Source organism: Phalacrocorax aristotelis, chromosome 9, assembly GCF_949628215.1.
Source record: "Phalacrocorax aristotelis chromosome 9, bGulAri2.1, whole genome shotgun sequence".
In the NCBI taxonomy this organism is placed as follows: Eukaryota; Metazoa; Chordata; class Aves; order Suliformes; family Phalacrocoracidae; genus Phalacrocorax; species Phalacrocorax aristotelis.
Genome location: NC_134284.1, coordinates 4,857,496 through 4,883,925, shown reverse-complemented (window position 1 = coordinate 4,883,925; position 26,430 = coordinate 4,857,496). Strand labels below are relative to the sequence as shown.

The following is a 26,430-nucleotide window of genomic DNA, read 5'->3' as shown; positions in this document are numbered from 1 at the left end:
TTCATCCAACTTCAGACATGTCTGGAAATACGGGCTGTTTCAGAGCATCTAAGTTAGGTTTCCACTCTGAACTACAAAGAATAGCCGCTGAACTGCATTCGGTTCTTACATTGCAGTTAAACACCTTAAGACATCATGTTAAAACCATCGTTTTGGTGATACGTATGAAAACCACTTTCTGTTAGTGAAAGCCTGCATAGGCGTATGTGCTGCACTATAGCTATATGCATTTCCTTTCAAGAAACCGATGGGCCTGTAATGGTGCATGCACTGTGTCTGTATCTCCTGGAAAGAGATGTCGTGTGAACTTCTTGCAACCTGGCTTCCTCGGAACTACTCGTTATCAACTTTTGCAAGGTGCTGCAGCACAGTTCCATCTCCAGTCATTTCCAGCTGCACAGTTAGACCTGGTATCGCTACTCAGAAAATGAGCCTTTTGAGTGAACAGGTGGGTTTAATGACATACAGGAGACCTCTTGGAGCCTCCCATAGTTTTGTGCAAGGATGGCTAAGCCTAGCCTCAGTTAGGGGTCTCACAGCTTTAATATGGAGAGTTAGGCGTGAGTGAAGGTTATCTGGCCAGGAACTGTTTTAGAAAATTCGCCTCCAAACATCCCACTGTAACAAGAGAGTGGCATACAGAGTGGTAGGAAAGGCAAGGAGAAGAGGGACTTGCATTTTAGTTTTCTTCCAGAGTAAGTCCTACTCTCTTGCTACCTTCCTCGTGAAAATAATTTCTTACTAGATTCCCAAGCAGGAGAAAATTTTCTCTTTAAAAATAACCAGTCTCTAAGGAGTAGAACTTGTAGTCAGTAGTCACGCTTCCTTGATAAGAGATTTTTTTTTTCACTGAAGGTTTATACTGAAAATGTGTAAAACTGCTTGCTATTATCTTATTGTCTGTATTTAATCTGTCCTGTTTAGAAGCCCACCATCAACTCTCTTAGTTACCTAAGTGTAAATCCTACCGTGTTTTTTTAACGCCATCCTATCGTCTTTTTGCCATCAGCAGTAATGATTACCTGTGTCAGTGAGGCTTTCAGTGTAACTGTTTAACCCAGCCTTCTTCAGAATGTGTTTAGCAGTGTCTGTGCAGACTCAGTGACCCTACTGAGCTTTGAAAGGAGTAGCAGGCTGGGATTTACTAAGTAATTCAGCTGAAGCTAGATAAATGGAATAAAACCTGGTACAGTCAGACTTAGATGTATGGGATGTACGTAAACAGGTTGTGGACACTGGAAGTAAAAAGGATGCAAATAAAATTATCTTCACTACAATATTGCAGACAAGGCTGCATACGTTGAGGGGCTAAAAATCTGAAGAACCACTTTTTGAATAGATCAGGAACATTTTCACTCCTCTAGGGTTTCATTCTGTTCCTTGTGTGTACGTGTATATCCCAGAGATACTAATAGAGACTTGTCAATTTTAAAACTAAGGAGAACCCTGGGTTATCCAGACTATTTGATCTTCATATAACACAGGCACATCAAATTTTATCCTACGTCCTCTTTTCTGAGCCAAGTGACTTGTGTCAGGCACCACTCAGGAGCCATCTATCTAGACTACCCAAACCCCACCAGCAAGGAAGTGCTATGCAAAGTTACACACTTAGTGTAAGGTATCAGAGAAGAGGAGTTTCCACACCTTTATCTCTGGCAACAAATTTTGTGCCAGCTTTGGATTAGTTAAGCGTGTCTTTCAGGGAAAAAAAATCCCTTTCTGCTGCAGATATTCAGGCAATGGAGTAATTACCACTTGCTGAGTTTATTTGTTGCAGAAGTTAATCGCCTTCAGTGTTAGGGAAACAAAATGAAATTAAAACCTTTATTTCTCAGCTTATCTTTAGCTTTGAGTGACTTGGTCAGCTCTTTCTGCTCGATGAAACAGCTGTCTCATACCTGGTAATTACACATCTGAATCAGGTGTCCTTGATCCTTTTGATGAACTAGGCAGAATCAGGTGCCTAAGTCTAGTACTTGAAGACAGTTTTCCAGCTTAATGACACCTGGTTGTCATTTGTCATATTGATCTTGATATGGCACAGAAAGCAGACAGTGACTAAATGAAAAACATATTTTGACTGTAACTAATATAAATAATTCATTGTAATTTGTACCAATGTATTATTTTTTTTAAACATATGTGCAAAAGTTTGTACATTTAACCTGTTTACTGTGGTTCCATCTTTTTCAGAATTGCATATAAAAACGGTACCTTTTCACAGATGTGGAAGGAAATACAAGGCAAAAATGCGAAGTATTTTCAGACTTTGTGAGTGTAGAGCTGTGGAGGGAAGATGCCAATGTGAGCAGCAGGCAATCAGTACAGTGTTCTCTTGCAAAGGTTGTATTTTCGCTGTTAACATCATGTGATTTCTCTTTATTTTTTGTCAGCATAATGGCAGATGTGGGCCTGAGGTTAACCTTGACTAGTTAGATTAAAGTGAAATTTGTCTTTTCCTTGTTTTTACTAATTTATAAAAGTTTACATTGCTTGATGTAAAATACATAGCTTCTCAGCAGTGAAAGACATAGCCTGAATCTTCAGACAGTGTGAAACAATAGCTCTAAGGGAAATGTAAATTACTTGCATTCACTTCTGTGGTGTTATAATTCTGGCACTGAATCCTAAAAGGTAATATTCTAAATTTTTTCACAAAATTTGGTAGCGATGCATTTCTTCAGTCTCCAATAACTGATTTCTTGCATATTTTTTCTACAACAAAATTTTCCATGAGAACACTTACATCCTGAGAAAAGTGAAATCCACTTGTTAGAGGCCTTATCATGCTGACTGCATTTTAATATTTAATTCAGTAGAATTAAATGCCATGACTGCAGGACTTCAGGCTGACTACTAAGCCAGCGGGCTTTAGACAAAGAGCAACCCCCTTTCTCCTGCAAACTGAAGTCAAGGCTGTGGTAGAATAGGTGTCGCCTTGAATCTCCAGGTACTATCACAGAGTGAATTTAGAAAACTATATTCCAGTATTCAAAATTTGTAGTTTATTCCAGTGCGGTTTATAATTCTCCTAAATACGACAAAAGAAACTCAGTTGTATGATTTACAACACAAAGGTAACACAGCAGGAATTATGTCTGCATACATAATTCATAGCCAATATACACTGTCTTCATATGTCACAGAATACAATTTTTAATATAGATGTAGTGTTGGCTTTTTGTGAATATTTAAACATTTTGACCTACTGATCTATTTATTTTGGTGGGTGGTCATGCTAATAAACTCACAGACTCAAATATTTACAGGAAACAGAATGAAAGGTTCGCAAAAGAATGGTTAAAAAGATTTTTGTTTTCAATGTGAATCAAATAAAATGTTTAATTAATTCATTTAAGCCTAACTCCATGTATCTTGTCTCTCTTAATTTTTTTGTCTATACTTGTGCCATCCATTATGAGTTTGGTCACCCTGATAGTGCTTTTTGATTTATGAAGCCACACTAGATACTACACGTAAAATGTGATTAAGGACTTGCTAATTTGAGATCACTATCTATTTGTATTCGAGTGAGTCATTAGAGAATTGAGGCGCAGGAGGCTGAAATTCCCGAATTTTCCCCCAAGAAAGAAACAGATTTTCTAGTGAAATCTAAACAGAAACATTAGTATCAGAATTTAATATCAATATTGTGATATCTAGATTGAGCTCGTAGCTTGAAGGCAGAAAGAGAGAGACTGCTTTCTGCACATATCCTTTCCTGTACAAGGCTATAGCATCTCATGTTTTTTTGAAGGCTTATTTAATTCATGTTGGCATTCACCAACATTTGATAAACATGTCACTCCTCGCCAGGTGTTCTAACTGAAAGCAGAGATGGATGAAGTGTATTCTCCAGTCTACTAATGAAAGGGGTCCACTGTTTTAAAGAAAACGTAAAAAGTTGTGTTTGTAAAAATATTTACAAAGTTATCGCTGAAAATAAGGATGAGGAAAGGGGTGCCTACATTAATTTACATGATTTTGTGCAAAGTACTTTTTCGTAAAGAGATTAATTTTCATGTACTGGGAGCTGCATGTTATGTAATATTTTCTCTTCTCTGTTTTTTTTTCTTCAGGGCAGTTGGATGATCTGTACCCATCATAGGACAAGTATTGTGACTGTGTCTGCCTAGGAGAACTCAGCCAAGAATTCTAACAATGTACCCAATCCTCTTCTCTAAGATATAATCTGTAGAGAGCATCTACTTCATCTGACAAACATGATTTCGATTCAGGAAATAGCTCACAATCATTCTATTGGATCTGACATCAGCGGTATCCACGCAGCCATTCTGTGCAAACTCCCTGCTTTTAAAGGTCTTCCCATCACTGTTATTGGTCTCACAGATGATGAAGTATGACACTCCATAAACAATGAGCTGGGCCTTTTGTAGGCTGCTTTGCTTTTTTTTGGCTTCAAACTGCCACTGAATGTCAAATCAATTTGGCTCTCATTAGAACAGCTTTATATGTGCAAATGTATTTGTGTCTGGTTGCCACTTTTTTTCTATTTTTGCCTTCCTTTCCCTTTGCTTTTTTTTCTCCTCTCCCTTGGATGATGTCATTTTTCTCTAATCAAAGCCAACACCTGCTTCTCTAAAATAGGAGCCTCTGTACAGAGCTCTTTATCACAATCTGAGTACACCCTAGATGGGCTCATTATGAATCAAGTTCCCCCAGAACAAAGAGGAAGTGCTGTGTTGCAGCGACATTGTACATCATCAAGCCTGGATAAAGTCAAGAGCTGATGTAACCTTGACTTTTGACATCCCACGGCTGCTGTCTAGATAGTGCAAGGTGTGTAAGCCACTGTCTTTGATAAGTAATGAAACAAACAGTAAATCTGACCCTGTGTTTAAGAGCAGCTCAGCTGTTACACAATGCTGTCTTGGGCTGGTAGGGTTCTGGGTTTGTTTGGGGTTTTTTTTTGTTTTGTTTTTAAACCAATGAAAAGGAACACAGTATTACAGCTTTGAGGATTTCTGGTTTCATAAACCTCAAACCTGCTTGGACAAGCTAAATGAAGAATGCCACACGATGAAGGGAATAGAACAAAACAGGGATGACGTAGAACTCCCATTTACGAGTCAGTGAAGATCTGGTCTAACAGAGGACGTTGCAAGTGGTATGAAATGGCTGGAGGTTAGGAAGGGGGAACTAGAGGGGGAAAGAAACAGTGATATGCTGAAAGGCTACCATAAACTCTGTGTTGTGAGACGTATAAAAGAAACATAGGCTCACTTCTCTTGCACTTAGGACCACTTGCTTCTTATGAGATTTCTATCAGTGAAATAGCTGCTGAAGTGTACTGTGCCTGAAATGGCATTATTGTGTTGAACAATGGCACAAAATTCCTTTTTTTTCCTCCATAAATAGCTTCTTTTCTAAGTTTCAGCACAAAACCATTCTGCCTCTGTCTTCTCCCCACACCTTATACTAGCTGAAAGCCAGGGTATATTTCCATCCACTTCAGGAGGAATATGTAACTTTTCAAATAGCTACCTAACTATACCCAGGTCAGAGGCATTGTCCTATCGTGGGAGTAAGACAGAAAAAAAATGGTGCTAACAATACCCCTGCTCCTTCTAAACGTGAATGTTTGGCCCTTATGAATGAAGAAGCTTTCTCTGGGCATTGCAGGATAGAAATAAAGGAGAAAGAACCGCCTTTTTCTCACCATTTGCAATAGCGGGCCAAAACATCTTCAGAGGACCTCAGGCTGTCCAAGGAGGGTCCTGGCTCAGTTTGTGAGTGGATGGACTCAATCCTATGCGATGGGACTCTGAGTCAGGCAGTCTCCAAGGAAAACGCCTATTTTCAGAGCTGAAGAAGAGGTTTGCTTGGCTCAGGTACTCAGTGATTTCAAATCCAGTGCTAGCTCTAACTGAAATGTATTGGTAATCTGCCATCTGTGGTTTTCTTGAGCAGAAATTTTGACTGAAGTCCAGGTCTTAGTAGATATGAGGCCACATTACAAAATCCATCCTCCTACTCGACATCATCCTTCATAGTGTCTTACTATGTCACTGCCTTTGGATTAAGGACCGCAGCAAAGTATGGAAAATGTGGGTACTTCGGTTGCCAAGTCATTTCTTGGTCTCTCTATTGAAGCTATCTATAGTGAATATTTCATTGCTGACATCTATTCTAGCCACAGGATTGTCAAAGCATTTTTCATGTGTAATAAATTTGCATAAACACTCCACCCCAAATATAATGAAACATAGAAAGTAAAATAAAGACCTAAATTATATTTTAAAAAATATTAAAAGACTTCTTGATTGATTTGCAGAGGCATAGCAAAATTCCTTCATATAGTGGCCTCATGAATGAGATGATAATATGCAAGTAAAGCATAATGATTGGCATATTAAATACAAGATCTTCGTCACCATCTGTTTCCTGATTGTGTCAGCAAGTTGGGTTTTTTTTCATGGAAGTGTGAGAATACACCATGGCCTCGAAGTATCAAAATGTCAATTATACATCACATTTTAAAGTTGGAAGCCCAAATCACAAAAAACATTTTGAAATGTCCCTGAATTCTGCTTGAAACACTGACAAATTATTACCTCTCCTTCACATTTAGCCTTACTGTACAGTAGCATGGTTTTGTGCTGGAAAATAAAACAGAGCAGAAATACCATAAAGGCCAGGTTTACAACTTAGTAGTGAATCCTTAAAAAAATCGATAGAGAAGGAGACAGACAGAGAACTCAGAATTTGAAACAAAATAAATAGTTGCAGAACACCTCTGTCAAATCCTTGTTTTTTCAAGCTCAAGTACTTTGAAAACAGTTTTGCATTTCTGGTATTTTCCACTACAAATAATACTTACTTACAAGGAAGACAGTATTCCTTTTTCTATATTTTCACCTGTACTGACAGAAAAAAAATTGCATCCTGGTTAGTGCAATGAATCAGTAGAAACTGCAGAAGTAGAAGACCTATGTCGAAACCAACTAAAATGCAGGAACCTTTCCATTAATACAAGTCCTGTTTTACACCCTCAGTGGTCTTGTATGAGAACTGGCGGGAGATAATGTTTTTACGTCCCACATAGGATGAAGTCTATTAGCACCATCAGCTACCAGTACCAGCATCCCAGAGGTGAAGGCACAGGAAAAGCTCCTGGTTCTGGTTATAAATACAATCTATAAATATAAACACAAGTGCCTCCCAAAGCCGAAAAGGCCACTAGTGTCTCAAGGTATTACTTCTGCTAGGGGGATGAAAGAGAGAGAACAGGTATCACGTAAACTGATTCTTCACTCGCTGAGGACACTGATAAGATCGCAGATAAATGCAATGGCCGTTAGATTTACTCCTAGGCCAGTATTATACCAGCGAAAATGAAGCAGCTATGTCTGTGTAAAACGTGATGAAGAGCATAATCACGTCCAGCCAATCTAGCATGAGCTATGTTGGAAGAAGAACTGTAAGGGGCCTGAATGAGAAAAGAGACCTTCCAAACTTGTACCTAATTGGACTTTTGATGGAGCATTATGAACACATTTCTTCTACCTTAATTTCTGATCATACTAATATTAATACATTATAAGATATACAATCCACTGTTTAAAACAGACCGCTTCTATGATATTTGCAGATGAGTTATAAATTTTTGCTATAATAAGGCAGCAATTTATAACATTCAAAACTGATTCCAAACGAAGCTGATTCCAAAATGAGGAGACTTCAAGTAACATAACTCATATTACATGTTTGGGGTCATTCTCTGTGCCTGTGAGACAGCAATGCTAATACTCAATATAAATAAAGTACTTCAACTCTACCTAGTAATAATGTAAGTTCTAGTACGGGTATGTGTTTTAAGCATGCATGTACAAGTACGTTAAGGCAGAAAGTTTGGGAAGAGTCGATCTGGGGATTTTTTATTTCAGCAGTAACAGAATCACAGAATCACAGAATCACAGAAATAGGCATCTCTTCACTAGTAATACAAACCTTCCTACTTCAAAAGTTCATATAAATGGTCTGTAAAGTTGTAGCAGCGGTTTGTATATTTCTAGTGGAGCAGCATGCTCTGCCAGATACCAGTCTCTCCATTTATCAGCAAATATTCATCATAAGCTGCTGGAATGCAGAAAAGAACAAAAGTCAGAGCTAAAACTGTGCAGCTGTAGGCTGATTGATAAAGTTTGTAGCCTGAACCTACATATATATACGAACCAACGCTCTTGAGCAGAAAAAATGAATATGTGAGAAAAAAGCTCTTCTGAGAGCTTTCACGTGTGTCTGTTGCCAAGGTAACCACTGTATGTGTGTCTTCCGAACAGGTACCTTTTGGGGGTCTGACTCTCAGCTTGCGCATCTCATGCTGAGATGTCAACGGAATGCAGGCAGTAAGGGTCCAGCAGTAGAAACACACTATGAAAAATAATTAGTGTATTTCTAACAGATGTGTTTTTATGTGTATGCATACTGCTGGTGTCACTGTCTTCTCCGAAGGTGAGGGCTGGATATATGCGTGCTAATGAAATATTTTTGAAAATTGTCTGTGAACATCGGTCCGTGTCTCAGATTCTCATAGCAGAGGCTGAAGGAAATTGTCCTTAATGTCTCTTTACTGTTTGTTTTCTTTCTGTAAGTCCATCATACAATTTCTCCCTTCATCCTCTGTAACGTCCATTCTGAAATCACTCTGTTTACTAACGTGAGAAATGGTTTGACTTTTTTCTCTGTTCTGGCTGCCACTTTTCTCTTCTTGACTGCTCTGTCAGGCATCCCAAAGGAAGCAAAAAACCCCCTTGCACCTTTTATTCATAAAACTTCTGCTGTTTAGGACTTGATCCTGAAACAAGTGAGCTTAATACAGTTTTGTTACTGATATCCATGTATTTTTCTTTTCCCTCACATCAGGAATGTGTCATTCAAAACCATGTGCTTTGTCCCATGTATTCACCTGGCCCTTTCAAAAAGAATGCTTTGAGGATTTCTGTCATTCTCTGCTCAATAATCTTAGCAATTACAGAACTGTTATAGTCTGTATATTCTATAGTTTTCTAGACTTCTATATGTATTCTATATAAGGTACATTATAAAATTAATTATATATGTGTTATAAAATACATCTACTCGTCAAAAGAAAAACCAAAGCAATTCTCTTAATCTTTTGATTGAAAACGCGTTATCCTCGTTAAGTTTTCCGTTAGCATTTCTAAGGCAAAATCAGGAAGTGAACTGTTTCAGAACAGCAAATACAAGGCTAAGTCTTGCAAGTGCTTATGCTTGAGAAACTGCACTCGGAAGAGTGGTCCTTCTGAGTTCAAAGTGAAGTCAGTTGAATTATCAATCTGAGTAAGACTGTTCAGGTGTTTAAGGTGTTTAACCATGATTTCAAAATAGAAGCGATGTTGCTTGAGGCTGTAAATCTGTAGCTGGGTGCCAGTTCTTACTGGAAAAATATATCATAATATTTACAGTTGATCGATAGTACAAAAAGCTAACTGTACTTTATTCATGCTAGACTTAAAATGAGTTGGTTGCAGAAACATTCACACTTCTTTTGGGTTCATTTCTGCAGACGCTGCGGCAATCAAGCTTCACTGGCATTAATGTTTGCTGAAATTAAGTATAAAATTCAGCGAAATATTTGTAAAATGTTTTAACAGTTTTATTCTATCAGAATACATATCAGAGAAACGATGCCTTGTCACTTAGTAAACCAACAGCAATTAGACAGCACGATTCAATTCCTTTACATGGAGTATCAAAAATGTCCAAGAGAATGATTTGGGACCAATTTGCAGCTTTGCAAAAATCGTAACAAAGTTAAATGGATATTTCTAATTGGTCATAATGCTGGATTTTCCATTTAACTTCCGTGGCTTTGGATCAGATTTATCGTGTCTCCTCTTCCTGGAGTAAAATCCAGAACAACTTATTAGTTGGAAATTATTCACAGTGATAAGATAGAATAAATGATGAAAGAAGCATCAGGATAAAGACAAACATGTAAACCTAGAATAAACTGTAAATAGAAGTTGCAAAATTAAGATTAGAAATATAGCTTTGGTTTATACAGTTATACAACTATTTTACACTAACTACCTGACTATTGTGCAGAAGCAGTTAAAAATAATCATACAATATTATGCTCTTTACATGAAGCTACTGAATCACAGCAGGAATTTTTGTTATTCTGAAAACTGGGATCTCTTAAAGAACACTCTACAGATCACTCTGAGGGAAAACCAATGAAGGAAGCACCACATAATCTACCAGGAAATAAAGCCCACACGTGACACACATATACCATGTACATAGATAATGTTTCATTTAAAACAATAAGAAAAGATAGTGTAGGTAAGGAAAACCGGAGTCTTTCATTTAGCTATGTCTTTTAAAAGCATAGTTACATTTCAAGGACTAGCAGAAAGATTTAATGAAAAGTGTACCAAAACCTCTAAAACCAGGGTTAGGGTTAAGACTAGGCTTAGGGTAGAAAGAGGGAGAAAGGTGGCACCCTTGGAGAGGGCACGGCTTCTAGAAGGCTACCAAGCAAAGCATGGGCTGCTATGAGAGGTTTTCCCTACTCAGACTTTCCCCTGGGGACTCAGCGTACCCGCGGCAGGTGTTTCCTGCAAGGCTTAGGGACAGTGAGGGGAAAATCCTCCCTCCTCCTGGAGGAAAGCTCTCACAGATGAGACCCGTTTGAGAAGCCTCAGCTGGCCTTGGAGTTCTCCGAGGAAGAGCTGGAAGAAGCTGTAGCAGGGGTTCCTACCTCCTTCACTTGCAGCTGCATTACGTAGAGGCGCTCACACTTGGCTTACGCCTGGGCTGTGTTGCAGCTACTTTGCAGCCATGCCTGTGCCTGGGGACTCTGACCCTGACCCATGGGCTGACTTACTGGCTTGTTCATGTATGACAGGACTAAGCCCTTTTGCTGGTGAGTCCATGGCTCCTGCCTGCCATGCTGTGATGCTCGGCCTCCAGATTCCCCTTCCCCTGCTGAGCAGCAACTGCCTTTATTTTTCCCTGACAGAGATAAGAGACCCGTAGGAAGAGCAAAAAGATGCGGAGGAAGACTGAGGAAGAAAAGTGGGGGCTTCTGTGAGACTCGTCCCACTCTCGTCCTTTTCACAAGGGGCTTCAGCATGTCCCACTACAGAAGTGCCCACCCACACTTAGGGTTAGGCATAGGGTTAGGGCTATGCAGGGAGGAAAAGATGAGAGACCCATGAAGAGGGTGGGGCTGCAAAGAGGTTGCAAAGCCATATCAGCACTGCGTGATATGGGAACTCTCTCCCACTTAGTATTTCCAGCTGTAGCTTCAGTACGTCACTTGACACAAATCTCTGCCCAGGCTTAGGGCTTATGCTAGATTTATGGGTAGGAGAGTCAGATATCGTATTATTTTTGGACAAGTGTTTTAAGTCTCAGCTGCACGCTTAGTGGTTGCTTCCCACATTTTTTTAAATTGTCAGAATAATTCCAGGTGAGGTTTTAAATTGAAATTAGAAAGTGTTCACGGAGAGGCTTCAGTGATGTGAGGGCTTCCAATTTGAATTAACTTTTGAATGTTCTATGTGCATTAGAAAACTGCTCTCGAGGACCTTTTCTGAAATAATATTTATAATCATTCTGTAATATTTATAACATTTTAATAATGTTTATGATTCTTATATGTTCATAGTTGTTATGAAAGAAGAAAAATAATTTAGCAGAGATCCAATTATCAAAGAGCAACTATAGTCCTGGTTTCTGTTCCTGGAGGATGTGCAGATTGCTGTTCATGGCTCGGAAAAAAGTTTTCTCATGGCAGCCCATTTTTATGCTACTGTACACAATGGTTACCATTTACCAATAAGGGCAGTTGTGATCTTAAATCAACAGAATTAATTGAGATTTACATGAATGCACTGTAAGTAAGGTATAAATTTGTCTCCTGAGAGCAAAAGAAAAGAAAAACTTACCGTGCGTCCAAGGGCACTGGAGGACTTGGAGATAAACCAATAAACTATAACATTCTCCAGTTATGGTAAAAATGTTTTCAGGAGAAAGATACCACTGAGCTAGATAAGCTTACACACAGTATCACCGCAAAAAAAAGAGGAGTGACATCTGGTACAATATTGACACTATAATTTTGACAAACCCATTCCATAGTAATTTCAAGACTGAATACGTGCCTTCCCTGCTGTTCTTTTTTGCTGTGATTATTTGTTTGGTTTCATTTGGTTTGTCTAGTTAGGATTTTTAGAATGGCAAAGAGATGAAGTCTAAACTGAATGTAGGCATTAGGCAAGAAACTTTGCAGGATATTTCAACAACCCATATTGGATGTCATTGTTTATTTTAAATTTGAGCTTAATTACTGTGAGAACCCGGGCTCCATAAAGACAATAAGTGCCATCTATAAATGCTAATATAAATCAATAAAGGGGGGGAGGTTAAATTATTTATGTTGGAGCTGAGCCACCATGTAATAACTGATGCTCATTACAGGCTCAGCAATGAATGGGAAATCAAAACATTAAACAGTGCAAACAAGAAGACTATCCTATTTTGCAGGAAGTTTAAGATACTCCATTCATCCAGGTCATCCATTTTTTATCCTATTAAAAGGTAGGTTAAATCTTGTGTTTAAATAGACATCTTGCCTAAGAAAGGGCTGCTGGAGTTTGCCCAATGTTTCCATGACTTTGAGTTGTTGCCAGCTTTGCCTGAAAAATAACAAATGTAGCTGCCAAAACTGAACTATAACATTGCTGTCAAAAGAGTATTATAGGTACAAGTTTAGGTATGCACTGCTTTTCAGTACAGTTGACTATATGATTAATATTTCATTTTCATTACCATAGATTAGTAAAATAGGCCTTCAGAATTGTTTTGTGTGTCTCTCTTCAAGAATACAAACAAATAATTGTACTTTTGAACATTGATTGGCACATTATGGAAGCATCAGAAGAGTCTCTGTAAGGCTGCATTGACACTGAAAGCAGAACTAACATTTCTCTATTAGAGATTTAATTTATTCTCCAAATTTGTCAGGACACGTTTTCAGATGGCAATTGCACTTTTCCTATCATTTTCTTAATAACTTTGTTTTAATTAATTTTGAAGAAGAAAGATTTTAAATGCTCTTTCTCCATACATATTGTTTTAGCTCAAAAAAAAAAAAAAAAAGGGAAGGAAAAAAAAGGTCTCCCTTAATTTCACACACAGAAATTCTTAGAGATACTCATTCTTTGCTAACATTTTGGAGAGACCAGTTTTGAAGCTTTTTCTGGGGAAATGAGAGAAATTTCATCAAGACTAACCAACTGAACTGGTGGAACTTGACTGAAAACGTTGTCCTAATGTCCTGTGGCAGCAGGCTGTCAGGTGAACCATTTTTTTCTTCCAGGTGCTATTATTTGAGTGCAATGAAATGAGAGGTGCAAACCCTCTGTAGATTCTGGAGTTACCGCTACTTTGGCTGTTCTGCGTTCCAGGAAGGATTGTCGTGGAGATTTGTGAGCCTGGGACTGAGGAGGACATGGACTATACCCGAGGTATGTAACTTTGTAGGTGGGAGTGTTTTACATCAGTGTCCAGTATTCTTACCAAATTTGACCCTTTTGAGTAAAAGAAAAAAATAATCAGAGGCTGTTTCAGAAGAAAGAGTTAGGAGAACCAGAGGTTCCTGAAAAGGACATTTAGGTCACCTCAGTGTTTGCTTCATTCCTACCTACCCGTCTGGCCACTTCCCAGGGAAGCTCCTGCAGAGTCAGGCAAGTGCCATTTTGATTATCCAGAAAGGCTGAGGTTACAAGATTGTGCAAGCCGCCAGAAAGATTAACAGTGCTTAAGAAAGGAGATGGTTTAGCCTTTCGGTATCTCATTTGAAATTACATAATACTTGCTTCCTGTTCTCGGCTTTAACTATGTATTATGTGCCGCTAAATTGAGACACAGACCATGAAAAGTTACCTAGATCAATAACCAGTTCTGAGAGAGGGTTGAAGATATTCTTACCATTTTTTTTTTTTTTTTTGAGTAACTTTTTGGTAAAAGACTCTAATATTAGAATTTTCTCAACAGCTTGCTTCCAGATACCTTGTCTCAGGAGTAAGTTCACTTACTAAGTAGGTGAAGTAAGTTCTAAGTAAGATAGAACGCTTTTGGTTTTTAATATTTCACTTTGCAGCAATGTGCTAGAGGTTACAATAAGATCATTCTATTTATACCAATTTTCTGTGTTGGAGGACTGTTTCAATCCGTTCTTTAGGTGAGACAAACATACTTTTTCAACCTTTTAATTGTGTCAAGTTTTCCAAGTTGTGGGGTTTTTTAAGAATTTTTTTTGCTCACCCAATTTGGAGTTCTTTCTTTTCCTCCCCAGGGAATTTTCCTCAATGACCAATGTTTGGATCTATTTTAATATTCTTTTGGGAAAAGCATTCTCTTTATTTAGATGGGAGTGAAACTAACTCTTGACTCATATGAAGTAAGCTTTTTAAGGAAGAGAACCTCGATGCCAGAAGTTCAGACCTACTTATCTTTAGCTACGCATGGAACCTGCTCGCCAATTCTGCTGCATTTCTTCAGTAATATCTAGTGGGAGTTCCAGAATTTTATCATTATTTTTATGGAACTTCTTTTCCTTATCAATTTCTGTGATTCTTCCGCTAATGCTGACTCCATTCTTCAAGGGTGGGAGACTTTCAGTTATGTCGAGAGGTGTTGATAATGCGTTTGGATCTGTGCAGAAGTCAGCTCTTGAAACAATAACGTTGAAGACACATAAAGGGTCAGACAACCCTCTTCATTAACGTCAGACTAATAGTTCTAGTCTGAAGTAGGATTTGAAGCCACAAGGTCTGTGCAAACACTCCCACTCTCCCACCTATCACTCTCCAAGCTGTCTGCATAGCTCCTCAGCTTTGAGGAGTATTTTAACTAATAGTGCTTTACATGAATGAAGTGATCTCTCATTTGAAGGAGTTTAAGCAATAGGCTGCTGTCCTGCTTCCAGCAACATTTTTTGCCCATCCTTAGCCTCCATTTTTCAGCATTCTATTCTTTGCATGCTTGAAAGGATAACTGTTTGGATATGTGAAATGATGATGTGTTGTCAGGATCATTATAGTGGTGTTAAAAACAAATAAAATCTCACCAACTGGCTGTTCTCTAAAACATGTGGTATCTGAGTGCTTCAGTGTTCCATTCAAAGCATCGACTTTATCTTTGTTCATATAATAAAGAAAGCCCCTTTAAATTATTTACTTTAGTTTAGCTTAGTGTATTTCAAACTGTCATGAAGATGTCAGAAATCCAAGATTAAAACATTATATGTTACTTGCCAAAACAAGAAATAAAACAATGAAAGGGAAATATTCTAGGAATTAAAAATATTTGACTTGTTTGAATGTACTACCCTATGCATTTTTTTGAAAGCAACAAAAAGGCAAAAAAATTATGTGGAAGAATGTAGGGAAACCTGTCTCCTTCAGCAAAAATGACACAGTATTTGCATTTCTGGCAAACTGAGTTTAGACTCATGTTGTTTTATCTAACCTCCTTTTTCTCTCTTGATCTGCATGGGATGTTTTCCAGGTTTAGCTGATGATATCCAAAGGGTCCTGTTCTCCTGCTATATATTAAGAATGACTTTCAGAGAAACACCTGGAAGTGCTAACACTGTGGTGACAGAAGAATGCTGGAATAAAAGAGGGAAGAAGTTGGATATCCTGAGAGTTCTGCAGTCCACCAAGTCTGTTGTTTCTCCTCTGTCTTTATAATGGCTATAAAATATGAGCTGGGAGTATGATGTCAATGCATCCAATTTCAATAATTGATATGATGAATAATCTCAACCTTCTGACACCTCCTGTATCTCCTCGCATCTCAGGAAACTTCATTCATCAACCACATTTGAAATGTTTAAGTAATCTCAGTGATGTATGGAGCACTGAAACTCCCTTGTTAGAAATCTGTGCTAGTAACATTCTATCAAATTAAAAAGCCACTGAGCTCTTGTGCATAAAATTATCATAAATTATCTCTGAAGGTTCATTGCTGTTTGGAATGTTTAATTGCTCACTCAGCTGAACTTCAGCAGCTCAAGATTATTAATCAATTTGTCAGAAGGTTTCTTATAATGTCGTCTTTCACCCTGCAGTTATACGCGTGGAAAACCCATGTGCAAGACAGTTTTATGCAGGAAGTCAACAGTAGCCATGCATACCTTTCACAATATTCCTTTCATATATTTAAGAGTATTTTTGGTTGTTGATTTCTCACAGAAAATGGGGAAATTCTAATTACGTCAGCCTAATTTATTTGGTTGGGAAAATAGATTCTCCAAAACAATATTTATAAGTAAGAATGGAGGCGGATAATAAAAATGAGACTTTTGAAGCTTTTAATCCTGGTCTAATGTTGATTGTTCTCATTAAAGTAAACATTTCTGCTAACTGCAGTAACAGTGAAGATGTTTCGTAAATGCCATGCCTTCAGCGTATGTGAACAGTTTCTTCAGCCAGTTTTCTTACCAGAAAATGCATCTTTGCTTTTAAGTAATTTTTCATGAATTTGGCTTTGATGACATACAAAAACAATGTATTTCATCTTAATTGGAATACATCTTTCATTATTTGTTTTGAAAATGTCTTTTTTAAATTTTAAGGGTTATGAATTAATCCTTTTTATATGATTCTCTTCCTTTTGTTTTACAAATGCAACTGTGTATGAGAATTTAGGAGAGGGGTGATGATAGTGTTTCCATTTATAAATATTTTCTCCACCAAATCTTTTAGGAGTTCTTTCATGCAACACGATAGAAATAGAGGAATCTGCTTTTCCTGCTGCAGAGAATTTGAAAAGAATTTGGGATGTTTTGGACTAATATACTTAAGGATTCTTTAAGCCACTCCAGGTATTTTCTTAAGCTAAAAAAGTTTCAAAATAGAAAGAGTGGAAACATTAAGGACATTATCCTCTTTCTTCTACTCCATTAATGAAAGTCATATTGTTCCCTATGCATGTAGAAAGATAGAAGGTGAATGTTACAATATAGTTGATAAGTTCCAAGTATGTATTTGATATTAGGTATTTATGCAGTATATCACACCATGGTATTTCTACCAAAAATTGAAATTGAAGGAAAGTATCAGTATTTTTTCTTTGACAAACTTCTTTCATAAAATTAAAATATTGGAATGATAAATACTATTGTGTGTCTAAGAAATATTTCAGGTATCAGAAGTATGCTGAGAGCTAGCATTACTCTTTTTTTCCTACAAGTATTCTCACTGTAATCTTCAAAGCCTTTCTTAAAACATATTATGTCCATTAGCAGATGACAAAATGGGAAACAAAACACCAGTAACAAATACATTGCATCTCTATACTTTCTGACATCTGGGGATATCAAAGCACATCACAACAAATGCATAACAGCTCCTTGGTACAATTTCATCACCATTACCCACCTCCATTACACAGAACTTCTAGCACCAAGAAATAAAGATTGTCATTATCTTTGGCGTTGAGTCAAACCCAGAATGATATGCTGAAGATTGAGCACAAAATCTTTTGAAGAACTAGGAAAAGAAGCCAGATCTTCAGATTCCCAATAACATGTCTTAACACATGAATCCTTCCTTCATCACCCTGCTCAGCAGTGATGCCTTACAGATGAACGACTGAGCTGTGATTAGATAGATTACAGACTCTTCAGTATTTGTATCTTTTTTTTTGTTCTTTGCACTATACAAGTCTGCCATAGCATATATTAGCAGTAGGAAAATATAGCATTGAGAAATATGGAGATGAAAATGTTTAAAGTGCACTATATATGTGGCAGATCACAACAATTCCTAGAAATGTTCATTTCTGTAAGGTAAGAATATATACACTTTGTGTATGTGTTGTTCTTCCTTCATCCAACATCTATTTATACATTCATCAATTACTTCAGATCAGCTTGGATGTGAACACGCTGTTACGGATGATCCCAAACCTGGACACACTTGGCTCTAGTTATCTCATGACCTTTGTGAAAATAAACTCATCAGTAAGAATCAAGACTGTTGTCAGTGTTTCAATAAATACATTTGAGGATCAGACACCAGTTCTGTATGTTACAAATAAGGTTATCCGTCTCTGGCCATATACAGAGAAAAATAAAGTGATGCTGTAATTAGCTCATCAATAAATCAATAGAAGTGAGTGATAACTACCATAGTTTGGATGTCATGGAACCAGAACAATATGTGTGTAGTGAAATAAAGAGGAAGAAACATAATGAGTTAGAGACCTCAGCTTTACTTATTTTTATACTCTTCCTGTTGGTTTCTTCTCCTTTCGTGACTCCACCCCTCTTCTCATTTAAGCATGAGAGCTAGAATAACTTCTATGGTCATGCAACCATTTAGACTGACTCCGTGGTGATTAAATTTCTTCATCATTTATACCAACTTTGAGCCTGAACCAGAAATTCTAGTGATGTAGGTGTCAGTCCTTCCATGTCCAGAGATACGTACGTTACAAGTAAAGACTGTTGGTGCAGATTTTGTCTTTCCATGTGCCAGAGCTTCTAAAGCAACAGATTAATGCGTGCTTGCATATCAGAAAGCATGTCAGCCTTTGATGCACATCTTCCTCAGTACACGACTCCTTAATGTAATAACTCATAACACTCCATTATGTTAGTCCCGGTATGACATGTACTTTAGTGTATGCATGAAAGATTCTTATGAAATGTTTACTTGCAAAAAAACTTGCTGTACTTATACATAAAATTAATTAGAAATAACATTCTGTGATCATTTTAGATGTAAAAATGTTATTGGTCATAAATTTATATGTAGTTTTAGACATAAAGGAGAGTATTTATTTATTCTAGAAACTGAAATCCTGAATACCATATTTCAGCTTAGGTCAATCATTTATTTCATTCTCCGTTTGAGTCAATCTCTGTTATTATGGGCTTGTCCATGTGTAGACCAATGGGTAAGGACTTTCATTGAGAAAAAATAACTCGCAACCACACAGAAATCAGTTCCAAAGAACTCAGTTTTCAGTGTCTTTTGAAACACTGTGCATCTACGCACTCTCAGAAGAGTCAGAAGAAATGATCTACGCGGTTGATTTCTGAAGCTTAAGCATGCGTGGTCCCAGTGAACATCCCAGCCTCTCTTGGAAACTCTTACACTTGCCTTGCAGCGGTACTGCACGATGGCTGCAAGGGCAGCAGCTGCCTCCGTGGCAGCTAAACAAAAGCTAGCACATTTTCAGTTTCCAGCAGTAGTTATTTTAGGTTTATAGGTTTAACAGATTTAGCAAAAATAAGCTGTGCCTCCTACCATACTGAAAGATAAGTGACTTGATGTATTATTAAAGGAAGTGTTTATCATGCATGTAGGATTCTCAGACGAACAAATCATACTGATTTTTTTTTCTCTACCAAAAGCCACAAAATAAATACATTTTCTAAAGCAAATTCCTAGTGCTTTTACACTATTGATTTTTCAACCTTTTTCTGGAAAACTCTGACATACTAAGCTAAATATTAATTTTTATTTTGTAATGTCTTAAAGATATTGACAAAGAAACAAACTGCAGAAGTAAGTTGCTTAAACACTGCATGGTAAGAATGAATTAACATGTTTTTTGGATACAAGAGACCGGATTCATTCAAATCTCTCTGGATGGTGCAAGTCATCCACAAAAGGACACAAACCAAATATTGCTACTTTTTCTGGGACAGGTACCTAGCAAACACTACCCTTCTAAAAGATGCAGGGACATTACTTTAGCCATTTCCCATTGAGACATCTTTTCTCTTTGATTCCTTTGAAATGCTTGTAGCAGATGAAAATGGTCATTCCTTCATCATATGTCCTTGGGAGGGAGTGTAGGTGGAAAAATCTTTGTGTATAGAAGACTCCTACTTAGTAATACATCTCATGCCTGAAAGTGCTGTTCTTCTGAAGAATCCTCCTAGTGACTGACAAACCCCTACAGAACTGTGAGCAGACATAGGGACCTTTATTTCTGACTGCATTCTACCCTACATCTAAGAACGTTTCAACCAGCCGCATTCACTTACGTGCTTAAGAACACAGGATTTATCTTTGTGGGTTTCTATAATGGCACTGTAGGCTACCCCTGCTTTTCTTGGCAGCTAGAATAGTACTCAGTCACGAATGGTTAGCATCAGGCTGTTTAGGCAGTTGCAGACTTTTTCATCAAAAATTAAAACAAATATATTGAGTGGATAAGATTCCTTCCAGAGCTTGTGTTTCTTGTGAATAAGATGTCCCAACAGCCAGGAATGAAGTGACAGACAGAAGTGCAGATCTTCTCACACTGATCAAGTTCCATTGCGTTCATACCATCAAATCAGTGCGTTCATACCATCAAATCAGCAGGAACAGCAGAGGTGGATGATTGACTGCGTCGCCTTCATGGCTTCTGCCCCTTCTCTTCTACGTATCTGATAATAGTTCATACAAAGGTGGCCCACTCCACCAAAACTGAACCTTTGAGGTCCCAAACCATCTCATCTCACTACCTAAAACTAAACTAAGCAACTAAACAACAGTGATCTCTGTGCAAAACCGATTCTGATAAGAGACCAACCAGTTGAAAGTCATGCCTTAAATCTGATGATAGCTGTTGAGGAGATACAGTTAACGTGCTGGTTGAGCAAGCAGGCAGGGAGGGCGTACACATCTTTGATTCCAGCTTCCACAGCTGGAAAGAAACAATATGGTGCCAGTACCATTTTCTGCACAGCTACCAATGGCAGACCTTCAGCCCGATAGCGTTCCTGATGAACCCTATAGATCTGCTGTTCTTTTCTGGCAGTTCAATAAGTTGTATCACCATATAACACTCTGATAATGATGACCACATGGAATTTTTTGTCATCTCTGACAGTCTCTAAAAGCTCTCTAAACTCTACAATGAATAGAGGACACGATCCTATGAAGTGCTGAATTTTCTTAAACGTTAATTGTTCCACTTACATTTAAATGTTTTTGAGAGAAGAAAATTGGCCAGAAGCACTAGTTGGATAAGTACTCTATTGATTTCTTGACATTGTTCCACGTAATTCGACATTAGTGTGGAAAAGCTCCAAGCTTTCGTCTGCTGCTTGTGTTATTTCAGTGGTACCTCCTTTGATTTACCCAAGGAATATTTTGTTTCAGTTAACGTTTATGATTTACTTCATGACCTAAGCAGAACAGAGAATGTATTGAAATGTATTCTTATTGTTTGTGGGTGTTGAGTCTAATTATGTCATCCATAAAAATAAACAGTTTTTCATGTGTGCCAGAAATCAACTTTTTATCACTGCAATTCAGAACTTCATTTTCTTTCAGTTGGAGAGGAATAAAGATTGCTTAATGATCATTAGAAACCAAATCAATGCGAAAATTCACATTTATCAAATTTCAGTAAGCTGAATTAAAAATTCTTATCTCTATTGTTGAAATGCATCTGTTTGCCAAAGTTTTCAAAAATATACTTTAATTTATTCCTTATTATTATTTTTGGACACTCCTGGAAAATTCTACTGTATGAATCATTCAGTGGTCCTGATTCACTGCTAGTGCAAGTTGTTAGGCTTACAGGAGAAGCTTATTACAGACACAATATGCTTGATACTTTTAGGAAAAATGTTACTGATAGTTATTGTTCCACAAACATTACGCACAGAAACTTCAGTTTCATATATCTGTGTACAGTGTACACAATTAAATATTATAAACAGTTTTGTTCCTGCTGCCCCTTTCATTAAAAAAGGGGATATTTGTTTGAAAGAAATCAGATTAATATACGTAGTAAAAGAAATGTATCCTTTACTTATGTACAGGGCAGAAATGGGCAAGCTTCTCTTACACATAAATGCTTATGCTTAATACCTCAGTCTGTTTGAGAGACACTCCTTTTTACGCTGACACAGATAGACCTGTCTGTCTCGATGGTCTCACTCAAAGTACCAACTACGGAATTAATGCTATTTGGCAGCCTGGATGTAAGATCCATATTTTTTTAGTTCTCAAATTTTTTTTAGCAAGAAGATAGGAGAGAGGAATAGGAAGTCCCATCACTGACATGCTTGATCACTGACACGCTTGAATAATACGGAGCAAAATAAAGTTCTAGAAGTGTAAAAATAGCTATCTTCACCACTAAATAATCAGTGTTTTGCTAAGGGATCTGAAGTTCTGACTACATTCATAAAGCTTAACATTTCTCATAGCTGGGTGGTTGTGTTAATATCACTTTACATACCCCAGGAAGATACCCAACTGAAGATGACTGTCAAACAAAGGTGAGGAAAAGGCAAATAATTTTATTCAGTTTAATACTCTTCTGCTATTTGATAAAGAAGTAATTTCCTTAGACAATTTATTTCCAGTCTGTCTCTATCGTATGGACAATTTCTTAAATGTGTATCAAGGAAAACAAGTCCTTGGGGAAGAACTGCAGAAGTACAGTAACAGTCTTGGGCATCTGCAGTGGATAAAAGGAGAGAGATATTGGAACATGGAAGTCCCTGAAAGCAAGAAAGCTTTTAGCCTAATACAACATAATGTGGCAGCCTGCAGATGTATTAAAATTAGTGAGGTAGCCAGAGTAAGTGAAATGTTTAACATTAGTATTCTCTATCGATACATGAGACAAGTATGGATGCGAAGAAGGCCAGAAACAACTTGTTTCAGATGAAATAAAGGGTCTGAATTAAGAAATTACATTTTCAAACTGTATAGACAATATGTAGGTAAGTGTACAATTACGATGACAACGATGGCTTGATCAAATAGAAAGACAGTAAACTTCTGTAAATGCACTGTCCTAACTTGAGGCATACACTTTGCCAATGCAAAGTGTGTTAAAACCAAGAACAATAATAGCATCAGAAAGACAAAGTGAAATTGTGACTTGTCAACTTCAGTTCTAGGAAAGCTTTGAAACACGCAATTGCAAAGGGAATTTTATCTTTTAGTTCAAGACAGCAACTTATTTTAGCGATATTTTCACATAAATGGAGTCATCCTTGTATAAGACTTTAATGATTTACAATTTTGTTTTCAAAGATCATAATAACACTGTTAGAATTACAGCATAATTTAGACTACAGAAAAGAATCCTTCTGTCATCTGTCTTCTTCCAATAAATGATATTTATGCAACATTAAGGTGTAGAGATGTTGTAGGTGCAGTTTTAAGTTTAAATTAAGGACTGGGGCTTATTCTTTTGATTTTTTTTTTTCCTTGAGCACAAATAAAACATACTGCAAAAAATTCAGATTTTCTCCTGAGCACCACTAAATCCCAAAGTATGTTGCCTTTTGACAGTTGTGAGCACACTCTTAAACTTGACAGAAGAGATAATTGCATCACTGTTCTATCCACTGTAGTGTTTTACTTTATAAATAGTAAAATACATGATAATTCTGTTGTTTTACTGTCACAAAGAGGTATCACGAAAACAACAGCTTTCTGAATGTTATTTGAGTTGCACTTTGAGTAACGGCTATGTACTTACTGTCTATATTATTTTACTGTTGCCTTCATCTGACTGATTCCTCCAGGCACAACCCCAACATATATATTAACTGTTATTATACATAAGTGATAATGTTACAGTGATGAGCAATAATAGATGTATATACACATCACATTCTACTTGGAGGTCTCCAGAGTTTAATGCTGAAATGCAACAACCTCAACGGTGAAAGTCAACAGCTGTTTAAATGCAAAAACAATTTAAAGAGGAATTGAAGATTCTTATATGCAGAGCAGGTGGAACTACAAGCCAATCAATGGTACTATTCTTCTGTTCTAACAAAAAAAAAAATGCTATTACGTTTTATTGCCATTATGCTTTTCCCTTTGTAGACATAAAAGGAAAAAGGCCCTTAGCAATAATTATCTTCATATCAGTATGACCCAGAGACAGGACAGTATTTTTACATAGCTGTGTCTCTGTTCATAAATTACATTTTATATATACTGTCTCACAATAAAAATTACAAAAGTTTCATTTCTTACTAAGTTGACTTTTACACATATTTGGGTAAAAAGGTAATTTTTTTTGTTTGTTGCTATTGCTTTTTGAAAAATACTTTAATACGAGCCTGTATTCCTTCTGAAAATGTTTTCATTTTGTGGCTTACACAAGCAGAAGAAAAATAAGACGCTTTAGTTATATAGCTATAACTGCAAAAAGATTAACAGGTTTGTATTCCTTTTAACCAAAAAAGTAATTTTGATTAGATAATTTTAATTCCAACACGTCTGACTGTGGCCAGTAGTTTGGCAGTGGCATAAAGTTACCGACTGCATCAGTAACAATACCATCTTACAGAACAGTAAGAGCAAGATCAGAAAATAGAAAATACATATAGAAAACATGAAGTGCTATTAAGTAATGTATAAGCAGTGTGGCTTTTTTGGAGCTTTTTGTTAATGATTTAAAAGGATAATTTTGGAGGACAATCCAGCTTGTGCAGAAAGCGTCAATTAGTTTTTTTAAGTTAAACTCCACAGCCACATGGCTTTTGTTTGTGTATTTTAAAGGAGGAACAACAAAAAACCCCACAGTTTAAATATGGCCAGCCTGGTTGTTTTGGTGAGATTCATGTAAGTAATAATGCATAAAAATCTCAGGAGAAATCCTAACCCTATTGATGAACATGTTTCCACTGGGTTCAACAGTGTCTGAATTTCATCCCTGGTACTTGCAGTGTGAGGAACAACAGAACTTTTCTCTGTGATGCCTGGGTAGATGTGCCCTTCGTCTGTTTTGCAGCCATAATTCTGTCTAGTTCATTACTCAGAACGATATGGCAACACAATAACTTGTGAGTTACTCAGGGTATAATTAAACACAGGAAGAAGGGAGGAACTGCTCTGTCTTCTCTGAGGAGTAAAATATAGCTTGCAACCTTGAATTCATCTCAGTCTCTTGAAGAAAATTATGTTGATACACAGTGTTCATTCTGAAACCCTTTGCATATATATAAGAATGTATGAAATAAGGACTTGGCACTTCAGAAATTATTTCTTTTTAGAAATTTTAGAGCTTCCAAAGTCCAGACTCGCCATGTGTTTCAAGAACAAGGCTGAATGAGATAATCCAGTGCTAAAAAGTGCTACCTGCCTCTATCCTGTTTCACAATCGGACTTGCTTTTCCTTGCAACTTCTACAGAGCAGGGGAACGCAGGCAAACAGATTTCCTTCATCTTCAGGAAAATTTGAACCTGAAAGGCAACTCCAAGCAAAACCTAATGTGCAACTGCTCAGGTTCAACAATACCTACCATGAATTATTAAGATTACTTCACTTGAAATACTAGTGTACATGGGGCAGAACTTGACACCATAGCTGTTGCGCTGAGGAATGCAGGCTAACCTGATGTGAGGGTGGTGTTTTAACCTGGGAGGTTATTTCAAATTATTCAGCCATAACTGAAAAGGCAATTTAGCCTTCATTATGTTCTTGTTAGAAAAACATCTACTGAAAAAACATTGGACACAGTAATTGCTAAACCAGCTCAGACTTGGAGCCTGTTCCCTCCAAGAAGCTATTTGCAGTGTTTTATATTTCATATGAAAGAAGAACTTTATGCAGCTGGAGGACTTAAGATCTCACACAGAACTATTTTAAATCCTGAAGAATTGTTTTAAATACTGCTCTTTATTTACTTATCTTTTTTTTTTTTTGAGTACCAGCTATACAGCCGTATATTCTTATTGACTGTACAAATGTCCTCTCCTATTGTAATCCAACGGTCTCTTCTGGTAGTGATTTCCCCAGCCTAGCTGTAGAGATATCAGCCAAAAGTACTGGTTTTCAGTTTTGCCATGCTCTAGTTCTGCTGAATGGTTCACTTCCTGTGAGAAGTCAGGCAGTGTTAAGGAAAGTAAAACATTCAAACACTTGCCACGTTAGGAAAATTCAGCTTTTACGTTTCACTGACGCATAGCCCATCTGATCTTTGGTGTAGGTATGTAGACACTAGAACAGTAACCAGCTGAAGTATCCACTTGTCATGTACCTGTAATATTAAACATTTTTAAAAGTAAAGGGATAAGCAAATAATCCTTTCTCTGGGTTACTCCAGTACGCAAAACTGCTCACCTGTTTCATTTTGAAATTTCTGAGACTACTGAGATTTAGTAATAATCATTGATACAAGTAATTAAAGTATAATACTTTTGCACTTTCATTTCTAATACCAATTAGTCATCTTATGGATAACTGATTTATGAATGCCAACATATAACCTTTCTGTATTTTTTATCTGATTATTTTGTAACAGTTCAATACAGAATAAGGTCTTCTAAATTTAGACTAAACTATAGGAGACATTAACAGTGAGTTCCAGAAGGATACACTTTAAAAAGTTTGCTGCTATCCTTTAAAGTGGAGGCCATACTTCATACTAAGGTT

The 26,430-nt window shown here is 37.1% G+C and overlaps 2 long non-coding RNA genes across 3 annotated transcripts in view; one reads left to right on the top strand and one right to left on the bottom strand.

Moving 5' to 3' along the window:
* The window catches only part of LOC142061797 (uncharacterized), a 55,550-nt gene that overhangs the window by 6,796 nt on the left and 22,324 nt on the right, over positions 1–26,430 (bottom strand). The window contains exons 3-4 of one of the 2 annotated variants that reach the window (XR_012662254.1): positions 7,975–10,000; positions 6,845–6,882 (exon numbers count right to left, since the gene is read on the bottom strand). This is a non-coding gene — a long non-coding RNA (uncharacterized LOC142061797). The remainder of the gene's footprint in view (positions 1–6,844; positions 6,883–7,974; positions 10,001–26,430) is intronic. The other variant, XR_012662255.1, reaches the window with a different exon arrangement.
* Positions 12,478–17,780, top strand: LOC142061798 (uncharacterized). Its single transcript, XR_012662256.1, has 3 exons — positions 12,478–12,597; positions 13,346–13,526; positions 15,571–17,780. It is a non-coding gene; the product is annotated as an uncharacterized LOC142061798 (long non-coding RNA).